Below are 12,157 nucleotides of genomic sequence, written 5' to 3'. Positions count from 1 at the left end.
AGGAGACCTGGATTTCATCTGGGCCCAGGAATTCAGCTGGATAGGGATCAAACCATTCTGAACACCTATGAACTCAACAGGAGATCGAAGAAAAGAATAGCAACAACTCTGAACAGAAAAGCGACCACTTTCTGGAAGGTAGGACGTGCGGAGAAGTGAATCCAAGGCAATATTCGGGAGGATAGACAGCAGGGGAGGGGGCCTCCGTCGGCCTCTTCTGGCAAGTGATAAGAGCAGCAGAGCACAAAATCGGAACTTTTAGAAGTTAGCTTTGCTGAGGGACCTTGCTCCAGTGGCAAAGCGGGGGGTGGAACCCTCACGGGACAGTGTGGTCTCAGGAGCCTCAGGGTCACAGAAAGACCGGGAGTGCCTGAGTGTGGCAGAGCTCCCAGGTAACGGAGCAGGGAAGCCGGCTGCAGAGACGGAGCCGAGCGCGGGCTCTCAGCTCAGGGTTGCCATAAACCGTGATCTGTGGCACGGTCAGGTCCCTGCTCTTCCAGTAGGGACCCAACAAGCGGCAGATCTGGGGAGACTCCCCTTCCTCCCCTGGGAGGAGCGGTGCGGGAGCACATCACAGGGATCTGCTGGGTTTGGAGACTCCACATGGGGTCGGGTGCCAGAGATAGAAACGCTCGGTCACAGGCCGGGTGAGCACAGAGTGCGGCCGGAGACGAGGGACACGGGAGTGATTGATTGCTTTTCTCTGGGGGCGCACTGAGGAGCGGGGCCCCAAGTTCCTGGCTCCTCTGGGGCTGAGATTGGGAGGCTGCCACTTTCACTCTCATCCTCCAAAGCTGTATGGAAAGCTTGCAAGGAACAAAAGCTCCTGAGAGCAAACCCGGGTAGATTACTTAGCCCAGACCGACAAGGGTGGGGCAATTCCACCTCCAGCAAAGACATTTGGGAACCACGGCAACAGGCCCCTCCCCTAGAAGATCAGCGAGAACAGCCAGCCAAGACCAAATTTACCGATCAATGAGAATGGCAGAACTCCAGTGCTAGGGGGATACTGCAAATAGAACTCATGGCTTTTTTTTACCATGATTCTTTAGTCTTTCAAAGTTAATTTTTTTAACTGTCTTTTTTTTTTTAATTTTTCTTTTTCCCTTTTTCAACTAACATCTTATCAATCCCTTTTTTAAAAAACATTTTTATTTTTCATTTTTAGAGTCATATTCTATCCCTTCATAGTAGTTAACCTTATTTTTGGCATATATATATATATATATAAGTTGTTCTCTCTTTAAAATTTTGAGATACAGTTTCTTCTAACAGATCAAAATATACCCTAAATCTCTAGTGTGTGGCTCCATTCTAGTCTCCTGCCTGATCACATTATCTCCCTTTTTTTTTTTTAATCCTCTTCTTTCTTTTTTCAAACAACTTCTTATCAATTCCTTTTATAAAATCTTTTATAATTTTCATCTTTACAGTCATATTCCATCCCTTCATTGTATTAACCCTTATTTTTGTACATATATAAGTTTTTCTTTCTTTAAAATATTGGGAGGCATTTTCTTCTAACAGACCAAAATACACCCAAAATCTAGTGTGTGGCACTGATCTATGCACCAGCCTGATCATATTTGATCATATTCTGTTTTTTTTTGTTTTGTTTTGTTCTGTTTTTGTTTGTTTTTATCTTTTTCTTTTTCTTTTTCTTTTTTCTTTCTTTCCCTTTCTTTTCCCCTGGTTTCAGGGCTTTTCTGATTTGTTTAGAGTATATTTTCTGGGGACATTTGTACCCTGTTAGCATATTGTTCTCTCATTCACCTATTCTCCTCTGGACAAAATGGCAAGATGGAAAAAATCACCTCAACAAAAAGAACAAGAGGCAGTACCAACTGCCAGGGACCTAATCAATATGGACATTAGTACGATGTCGGAATTAAAGTTCAGAATGATGATTTTAAAGATACTAGCTGGGGTTGAAAAAAGCATGGAAGTTATTAGAGAAACCTTTCTGGAGAAATGAAAGAACTAAAATCTAACCAAGTCGAAATCAAAAAGGCTATTAATGAGGTGCAATCAAAAATGGGGGCACTAACTGCTAGGATAAATGAGGCAGAAGAGAGAATCAGTGATATAGAAGACCAAATGATGGAAAATAAAGAAGCTGAGAAAAAGAGAGATAAACAACTACTGGATCATGAGGGCAGAATTCGAGAGATAAGTGATACCATAAGATGAAACAACATTAGAATAATTGGGATCCCAGAAGAAGAAGAAAGAGAAAGAGGGGCAGAAGGTATATTGGAGCAAATTATAGCAGAGAGCTTCCCTAATTTGGGGAAGGAAACAGGCATCAAAATCCAGGAGGCACAGAGAACCCCTCTCAAAATCAATAAAAATAGGTCAACACCCCAACATCTAACAGTAAAACTTACGAGTCTCAGAGATAAAGAGAAAATCCTGAAAGCAGCTCGGGACAAGAGATCTGTAATCTACAATGGTAGAAACATTAGATTAGCAACAGACCTATCCATAGAGACCTGGCAGGCCAGAAAGGACTGGCAGGATATATTCAGAGCAATAAACGAGAAAAATATGCAGCCAAGAATACTATATCCAGCAAGGCTGTCACTGAAAATAGAAGGAGAGATAAAAAGCTTCCAGGACAGACAAAAACTAAAGGAATTTGCAAACACAAAACCAGCCCTACAAGAAATATTAAAAGGGGTCCTATAAGCAAAGAGAGAGTCTAAAAGCAACATAGACCAGAAAGGAACACAGACAATATACAGTAACAGTCACCTTACAGGCAATACAATGTCACTAAATTCATATCTTTCAATAGTTACCCTGAATGTAAATGGGCTGAATGACCCAGTCAAAAGACACAGGGTATCAGATTGGATAAAAAACAAGACCCATCGATATACTGTCTGCAAGATACTCATTTTAGACCCAAAGACACCCCCAGATTGAAAGTGAGGGGGTGGAAAGCCATTTACCATGCTAATGGACACCAAAAGAAAGCTGGGGTGGCAATCCTTATATCAGACAAATTAGATTTTAAGCCAAAGACTGTAATAAGAGATGAGGAAGGACACTATATCCTACTTAAAGGGTCTATCCAACAAGAAGATCTAACAATTGTAAATATCTATGCCCCTAACATGGGAGCAGCCAATTATATAAGCCAATTAAGAACAAAAGCAAAGAAACACATCCACAACAATACAATAATAGTGGGGGACTTTAACATCCCCCTCACTGAAATGGACAGATCATCTAAGCAAAAGATCAACAAGAAAATAAAGACTTTAAATGACACACTGGACCAAATGGACTTCACAGATATATTCAGAACATTCCATCCCAAAGCAACCGAATACACATTCTTCTCTAGTGCTCATGGAATATTCTCCAGAATAGATCACATCCTAGGTCACAAATCAGGTCTCAACCAGTACCAAAAGATTGGGATCATTCCCTGCCTATTTTCAGACCACAATGCTTTGAAACTAGAACTCAATCACAAGGGGAAAGTTGGAAAGAATTCAAATACATGGAGGCTAAAGAGCATCCTACTGAAGAATGAATGGGTCAACCAGGAAATTAATGAAGAATTTAAAAATTTCATGGAAACCAATGAAAATGAAAACACAATTGTTCAAAATCTTTGGGATACAGCAAAGGCAGTCCTGAGAGGAAAGTATATAGCAATACAAGCCTTTCTCAAGAAACAAGAAAGGTCTCAAATACACAACCTAACCCTACACCTAAAAGAGCTGGAGAAAGAACAGCAAATAAAGCCTAAACCCAGCAGGAGAAGAGAAATAATAAAGATCAGAGCAGAAATCAGTGAAATAGAAACCAAAAGAACAGTTGAACAGATCAACAAAACTAGGAGCTGGTTCTCTGAAAGAATTAACAAGATTGATAACCCCCTGGCCAGACTTATCAAAAAGAAAAGAGAAATGACCCAAATCAACAAAATCATGAATGAAAGAGGAGAGATCAAAACCAACACCAAAGAAATACAATTATAAGAACATATTATGAGCAACTATATGCCAGCAAATTAGATAACCTGGAAGAAATGGATGCATTCCTAGAGATGTATCAACTACCAAAACTGAACCAGGAAAAAACAGAAAACCTGAATAGACCTATAACCACTAAGGAAATTGAAGAAGTCATCAAAAATATCCCAATAAACAAAAGCCCAGGGCCAGATGGCTTCCCAGGGGAATTCTACCAAACATTTAAAGAATTAATACCTATTCTTCTGAAACTGTTCCAAAAAATAGAATTGGAAGGAAAACTTTCAAACTCATTTTCTGAGGCCACCATTACCTTGATCCTCAAACCAAAGACCCCATCAAAAAGGAGAATTACACAGCAATATCTTTGATGAACACAGATGCAAAAATTCTCACCAAGGGCGCCTGGGTGGCTCAGTCGTTAAGAGTCTGCCTTCGGCTCAGGTCATGATCCCAGGGTCCTGGGATTGAGTCCCACATCGGGTTCCCTCCTCAGCGGGAAGCCTGCTCTCCCTCTCCCACTCCCGCTGCTTGTGTTCCTGCTCTCGCTATCTCTGTCTCTGTCAAATAAATAAATAAAATCTTTAAAAAAAAAAATTCTCACCAAAATACTAGCCAATAGGATCCAACAGTACATTAAAAGGATTATTCACCATGCTGCAAGGTTGGTTCAACATCCACAAATCAATCAATGTGATACAATACATTAATAAAAGAAAGAACAAGAACTATATGATCCTCTCCATAGATGCAGAAAAAGCATTTGACAAAGTACAGCATCCTTTCTTGATCAAAACTCTTCAGATGAAGGGCTAGTATCCAAAATCTATAAAGAACTTATCAAACTCAACACCCAAAGAACAAATGATCCAATCAAGAAATGGGCAGAAGACATGAAGAGACATTTTTCCAAAGAAGACATCCAAATGGCCAACAGACACATGAAAAAGTGCTCAATATCGTTCAGCATCAGGGAAATCCAAATCAAAACCTCAATGAGATACCACCTCACACCAGTCAGAATGGCTAAAATTAAGAAGTCAGGAAATGACAGATGTTGGGGGGGATGCGGAGAAAGGGGAACCCTCCTACACTGTTGGTGGGAATGCAAGCTGGTGCAGCCACTCTGGAAAACAATATAGAGGTTCTTCAAAAAGTTGAAAATAGAGCTACCATACGATCCAGCAATTGCACTACTGGGGATTTACCCCAAAGATACAAATGTAGGGATCCAAAGGGGTACGTGCACCTTGATGTTTATAGCAGCAATGTCCACAATAGCCAAACTGTGGAAAAAGCCAAGATGTCCATCGACAGATGAATGGATAAAGAAGATGTGGTATATATATACAATGAAATATTATGCAGCCATCAAAAAGAATGAAATCTTGCCATTTGCAAAGACGTGGATAGAACTGGAGGGTATTATGCTGAGTGAAATAAGTCAGTCAGAGAAAGACATAATCTCAGGAAACAAACTGAGGGTTGCTGGAGTGGTGGGAGGTGGGAGGGATGTAATGGCTGGGTGATAGACATTGGGGAGGGTATGTGCCATGGTGAGTGCTGTGAAGTGTGCAAGGCTGTTGAATCACAGATCTGTAGCTCTGAAGCAAATAAAACATTATATGTTAAAAAAAAAGAAGAAGAAGAAGAAGATACCAGGAGGGGATGAATGAAGGGGGGAATTGGAGGGGGAGATGAACCATGAGAGACTATGGACTCTGAAAAACAAACTGAGTGTTCTAGAGGGGAAGGGGATGGGAGGATGGGTTAGCCTGGTGATGGGTATTAAAGAGGGCATGTTCTGCATGGAGCACTGGGTGTTATGCACAAACAATGAATCATGGAACACTACATCAAAAACTAATGATGTAATGTATGGTGATTAACATAACATAAAAAAAAAGTGCATGTGGCATAGAAGTTAGCATTGAGAACATTTTTGAACAATATAATCTGCCATAATTCTCAAAGAATGATTCAGAAAATTTAAGATATTGCATGTAACATTCTATACCTGGAAACAAAACACAATGATGGTACCAGGAGGGAAGCTATATTGCAAAGTTACCAACTAATCTTTCTTGAGAGAGATTGGCTTTGTATTCTGAGATTATGTTTTCCTGATTTGGTGAGGAGTGTTAATATGTCCTTCTCTGTATAAAATATTGAAGATTTTAGGAGGTGTTCTAAATTTTTTTAAATTGTATAATATAGGTACAGAAACATGGAGAAAAAAAATGAACAGCTTAATGACTTATTATAAGGTGAACAATGTTGAAAGCACCTCCCAACAAGTCTCTTCATGCACCCCACCCTACCATATTAACTCCCTCAAACGGACTGCTTCCCTATCTTTATGGTAATCATGTTATCATTTCTGTATGCTTTTATCTCCAGTATCCATTCTTAGACACTATGGTTTAATATCATCTGTTTCTCTAAACTTGATTAGTTAAGTCTTTTTAATCTGTATGCTCTCCTTCCATCTTTTTATTTGTTTAATTTGTTGAAGCAATTGGGTTCTTTCTTGATTACCTAATCACTCTTTCTTTAAAAAATTCAGATACATTGATATCTAATACCTATATCCACTGATTCTATTAATACGGGTTGGAAAATGTTGATATTTTAATTGTATGATTTTATTTTCATTTATTAGCTGGAATGATTTTATAAGAAGATACTTTGTCTCACCTACTAGTTACTCAGTGATACGTTTCATGTAAGAAAATCTGGATTTTTTTCCCCAAAGGTTTGATTTCTTTGCCCAGCTTTAAGATGATGTATTGGTTCTGTTCATGGAAGGCAACTTCTAAAATAGCCCCCAATAATTCCTCCCTTATTTAATACTCTCATGTTGAATGCAGGCTGGACCTAGGGATTCACTTTTAATGAACAGAATATGGCCCAATATGGATGACTTATGTGAGATTAAGTTTCAAAAAGACTGTGTCAGGGCGCCTGGGTGGCTCAGATGGTTAAACGTCTGCCTTCGGCTCAGGTCATGATCCCAGGGTCCTGGGATCGAGCCCCACATTGGGCTCCTGACTCAGCAGGGAGCCTGCTTCTCCCTCTCCCTCTGCCTCTCCCCCTGCTCATGCTCTCTCTCTCTCTCTCTCTGTATCTCTGTGTCTCAAATGAATAAATAAAATCTTTAAAAAAAAAAAAAAAGAGGAAGACTGTGTCTTCTGTCTTTCTCACATTATCTTACTTTCTCCCTCAGTATTTGTGACTGGAGCCAGCTGCCATGTTGTGAGTGTCTAAGGAGAGACAACATGGTGAAGATCTGATGACTTCAGCCTGTCTCCAGTAAAGACCTAAGGCCTATCAATAATCATGTGAGTGAACTTGAGAGCTGTCCCTGTTCCATAGAGCCTTGAAACTGTGAGATAAAAAATGTTGTTGATTTAAGTTGTTAAATTTTAGGGTAATCTATAACATAGTAATAAATAACAAATATAATAACCAAATCTGAACTCCTGGATTTAAACTGGTTAATGATTTCAATCTATTAAAATGATTCACTTTATTAAAGCTCTTGAGAGCTTTTGAGAACTTATTGCCCCTTTTGGGAAAAATAAGAACTTTTGTGCATGACTCTATTAGTCTTTGATAGTCTTGCTAATCATAATGACAAGATTGGTTCCAGGCTTACCTTGTACATTTTTTTTTTTTTAAGATTTTATTTATTTATTTGGCAGGGAGAGAGATAGCGAGAGCAGGAACACAAGCAGGGGGAGTGGGAGAGGGAGAAGCAGGCTTCCCGCCGAGCAGGGAGCCTGATGTGGAACTTGATCCCGGGATCCTGGGATCATGACCTGAGCCGAAGTCAGATGCTTAAAGACTGAGCCACCCAGGCGCCCACCTTGTACATTTCTTGTCTGAGTCCTGAAGTCCGTCATTCTCTAAGATGTCCTGATTTCATTCTTTTAACAGAAAAATGGCATTTTATTTATTTTTTAATTTTTTTTAGAAAAATGGCATTTTAAAACCACCACCTTGGTTCGAAGTACAGTCATGGTTACTAGATTGGTCATTGTTTCCAATCTTTTTCAGCAGAATAGGGTATGAAGAGAAAATACTTCATAAGTTCCTATTGATATTCAATATAATTCTGGACTACATAATTTTACTTAATGTATTTTTATTACATTGTGTTTCCTTTCTTCTACATTGAGGATCTGGGTCTCAACAAAGAATAATATAATTTGGCTATCCCATAATTTCTCAGTTGCTTTATCTCCATTCACAATAAATACATAATACATAAATACAAATTTTGGAGTCTCTAAAGTCAAATGCTCGGGTGGGAACCTCTGAGAATGACTGTGTTGTCCTATCTTCAAGTAGTATACATATTCATTCTCAACCAAGAATAATAAATTATTTTAAAAAGACATCCTAAGGTGAATACTGAAGTCTCCATTATATAGAGATTTAACATTTTTGTTTTTCTTCTAGAGTGAACTAAGGTGTTCTTGTTTAAACCTCTTTGCCCAGGGGTGCCTGGGTGTCTCAGTCAGTTGGGGGTCTGCCTTTGGCTCTGGTCATGCAAGCCCTGCGTCTGTCTCCCTGCCCAGTGGGGAGCCTCCTTCTCCCTCTTCCCCTGCTTGTGTTCTCTCTCGTGCTCTCACTCACTCACTCTCAAATAAATAAATACAATCTTTAAAAAAATAAACCTCTTTGCATGTGTTATTTATAAACTCTGAAAACAGAGGCTATGACTAGACTCCATGTAATCACTAACCTCTATGTAATAATTAGAAATTATTTTTTAAAAGTAAACCAGATCCTTTTCTATAGAGTGATTCAAATTCCTTTTATTATTACTCTTATAGATAGCTTTTCAGTCTGGATCTCAGCTCTGTATTACAGAGCAAACTATCTTAGCTGTTACCTGGCCAATCCATCTGTTGATCAAACAATATGCTGAATAAACCTTAGTAATGATAATAAAGACAATGATAATAAGCACTATTCACATCCACTGAGCCCATCATGCTACCGTGCTGAGCACCACACATGCATTATCGCATTTCATCCTTACAACCATGCAAAGAGATGGATTCTGTTATCCTCATTTAAAGTGCAAAGAAACATAGCTACAGGAAACAACCTCCCGGGAACATAGTCAAGTTTGTTTTTCCTCTTGTATCATTCCAAGTATTTTCTATAAGTATTTAGTGAATAAGTGGAAGGAAGAAAGTTAGTAAAGAAAGGAGAAATAAATCCATTATATACAGGGTAAACTGGATCAAGTTTTAATTTGAAATAACCAGCTCTTGGTCTAGATTCTCTAGAAAACAGAGCCTAAGACAAAGCCTACATATATGATTGTATTAGGAAGGGCAATGCCCACAACATACAAGAATGAGGGGAAAAGGAAAAGAACTGAAAGGGAAAGAAAATGAATACAAAACGGTATTACTGAGCTGGCTACAACTTCACAAGAAAGCATAACTGGTCCTCAGTCCTGGAGACGATCTGTGAAAAAAAGACTTGCCCAAGTGCTATATCTGGGATCAGTTCTTTTTTTAGAGTCAGAGAGGAAGTGGGGAGAGTTTATTCTCTCTCCTCCTCCCTGCCCCCTCTTACTGGACAGTTTGCTTTGACTCCCTGGACCTTGCCTGGTGTGCCCTAGAGGTGGAAGCAGCCAGACCTTCTGTCCCGGGCACTTTTCAAGTCAAAAATCAGTGAGGGCAGGGCGAAGCTTCTGACGGTCAGGTCGGACTTGCAGGGTCAATGTAGGTGCATAAGAGACCAGTCCTTCCCTTGTGGAAGGCTAAGGTATGGGGTGAATTGACAGCAGCATGGCCTGTGGCTCTTTCCTTAGCAAGAGGCTGGATCAGTAAGCAGACCGATTCTAGAGAGGTGCATAAACTGAACAGGTGTATTACCCTAAGTAGGCAGAATGTTTTCCTTACTGCCTGTAGGAGCCCATGGATAACTAGTTGAGTCGTTGGTGGCAGTAACTCATAAGAGTTGAATGAATGGATATACTGTGCGTGTGGAAACGGATTCTTTCTCACCTGGCATGGAATCCTCAGTGCAGTGCCAGTATCTGGTAAATATTCAGGAAACATTCATGGAACAAATACAATTACGATGATCTGTTTTAGTGCCTATTTGACACATTTGTGTCACTTATGATTATATATATACAGTTTTTTTTTTTTTTTTTTTTTTTTTTTTTTTTTTTTTTTATTCTTGGTATTGTTCTATACCAGAAACCCTGAATTAGCAAATACTGAATCTTTGCCTCTAGGGGAAATGCAGGGTTAAGTTCCTGCCAACCTCTGGTCACGGCGTTTTTGTCAACCAATCAGTACATAAACTCATTTTATGTGTGTTCCTGTTTAAAGGTACTATTAATGAACCACTGATTCATTAATAGTGACCTCAGGAGCCAGAGCTCCATGACTCATGCCTGAAGGACCTTTAGGTAACACACGTATCTTCCTCTGTAAAGCACATCACAGTCTTCTTGTGGTTGGAAACACTACACAACACTTCAGGCTATGCTTGAGGGTCTTAAACAGCGAAATCACCAACAAAGGCCACAAAATTGTGAAAAAACATGGCCTTAGAAATTGCAAAAAAGAACTCTTGTTTACAGTATGAGAGCTGAAACGAGAAGGCAGAAGGTCTCCTTGTTTCGTCTAAAGTATGACTGGCTCCCAGCTGGAAATGTACATGTTGGGACAACTTAAATTTTTGTCCTTACTCTGCCTGTCTGTGAATTATTGCAAAACCATCATGACCATGGATTTTGTGATTACAAATAAGGTTTAGCAGGTAGACAAGTTTGCAAATATAAAGTCCATGAATAATGAGGATCAACTGTGTGTCTGAGTGAGTGAGTGTGTGTGTGTGTGTATGCACCCATTTTCCCTATAAATATTTTCAGGTAGAAATTTTATTTTTTTGCACCATTTATATTTGGGGGATCATGAGAAACAGTCTATTTTGTCAAGTTTTGCTTTTTCTTTTTAATTCTAAGCTCTATTACTCTTTACTCAACTTTATTGAATAACTCTATTTTTATTCATGACTGCTCCTTCAATTAAGAAAAGCAATGAGTTTTAACCTTATCTTTGTGAGGAACTGTGGTCTAGATTGCTGGTCAGTTAAATCACAAACTCTCAGCATGGGTCTAAGCATCAGTATTTTCAAAGAGTGATTAAGAAGTTCTCTAGATGATTCTAATGAGCAGTCAGGGTTAGGAACTCGGTTTAAATACCAGCACAGATACTGTGTTAAATAAGGCAAGTTCCATAACATCTCCTGGAGTCAGTATTTTCATATATAAAGTGGACATTACATTCCCTGCCTCATCAAATGTGAGGATTAAATGAGTTAGCATACGTTAAATTCTGGATCCAGAGTAAAGCAATCAATAAATAAATGTGCTTTTTTTCCTTCATGTAGAAAGTCTGGCATATCTGCTTTCTTCCTCTGAAGATACATTTAATTTCAATAACATTTTTTAATGTGGAAAAAATACCAAGTGTACCCCCTCCATCTTCACAAAACAACATGCATTTTATCTAAGAGTGATATTTAAAATTCACAGATGATTTCTGTAACCCTTACCTCTCACTATACTCTTTCATGTACCTACCCACAACTTCTACTGAACTTGTATCTACTGTGGTTCTCAAGAGATGGCCCACCTAGTCCCATCTGCACGTATTTGGTCACCATACCGCCTGCAATGACTGCCATCTTCTAGCTACCCCTAGAAAGTGCCACCCATATCTTAAGAACAATTCAAAACCAGCTCATCCTCAAACCTATTTTCTTTGTCCATTTCTTTATCCATCCTATAGCTCCCAAATAGTACTAACATGGTCTGTTCTGCAGTTCAGTGTGTTCTGTGTATTTTCCTATGATGGCACTCCCATTTCCTCTCATATATTAATTGCTCGTGCGTGGATGTAATAACCTTAGGGCTAGAATATACACTCATTCGGGGCAGGAACTTTTTTCACTTTCGCTTTCATCCCATACCTATGAGTGTGTTGAAAGGGGGGAAATAAAAAGACTCATTTTGCCTTTTCTGCTCTTGGCTATATGTTCAGGGGGACTATTTTGCTCTCTGCTGCAGTAGAAATCAGTATGAGAGAACATCAAGCCAATGAATGTCACAAGGTTAAATTAATCTC

Source organism: Mirounga leonina, unplaced genomic scaffold (assembly GCF_011800145.1).
Source record: "Mirounga leonina isolate KUSES-001 unplaced genomic scaffold, KU_Mleo_1.0 Mir_173, whole genome shotgun sequence".
In the NCBI taxonomy this organism is placed as follows: Eukaryota; Metazoa; Chordata; class Mammalia; order Carnivora; family Phocidae; genus Mirounga; species Mirounga leonina.
This window is presented reverse-complemented; position numbering follows the sequence as displayed.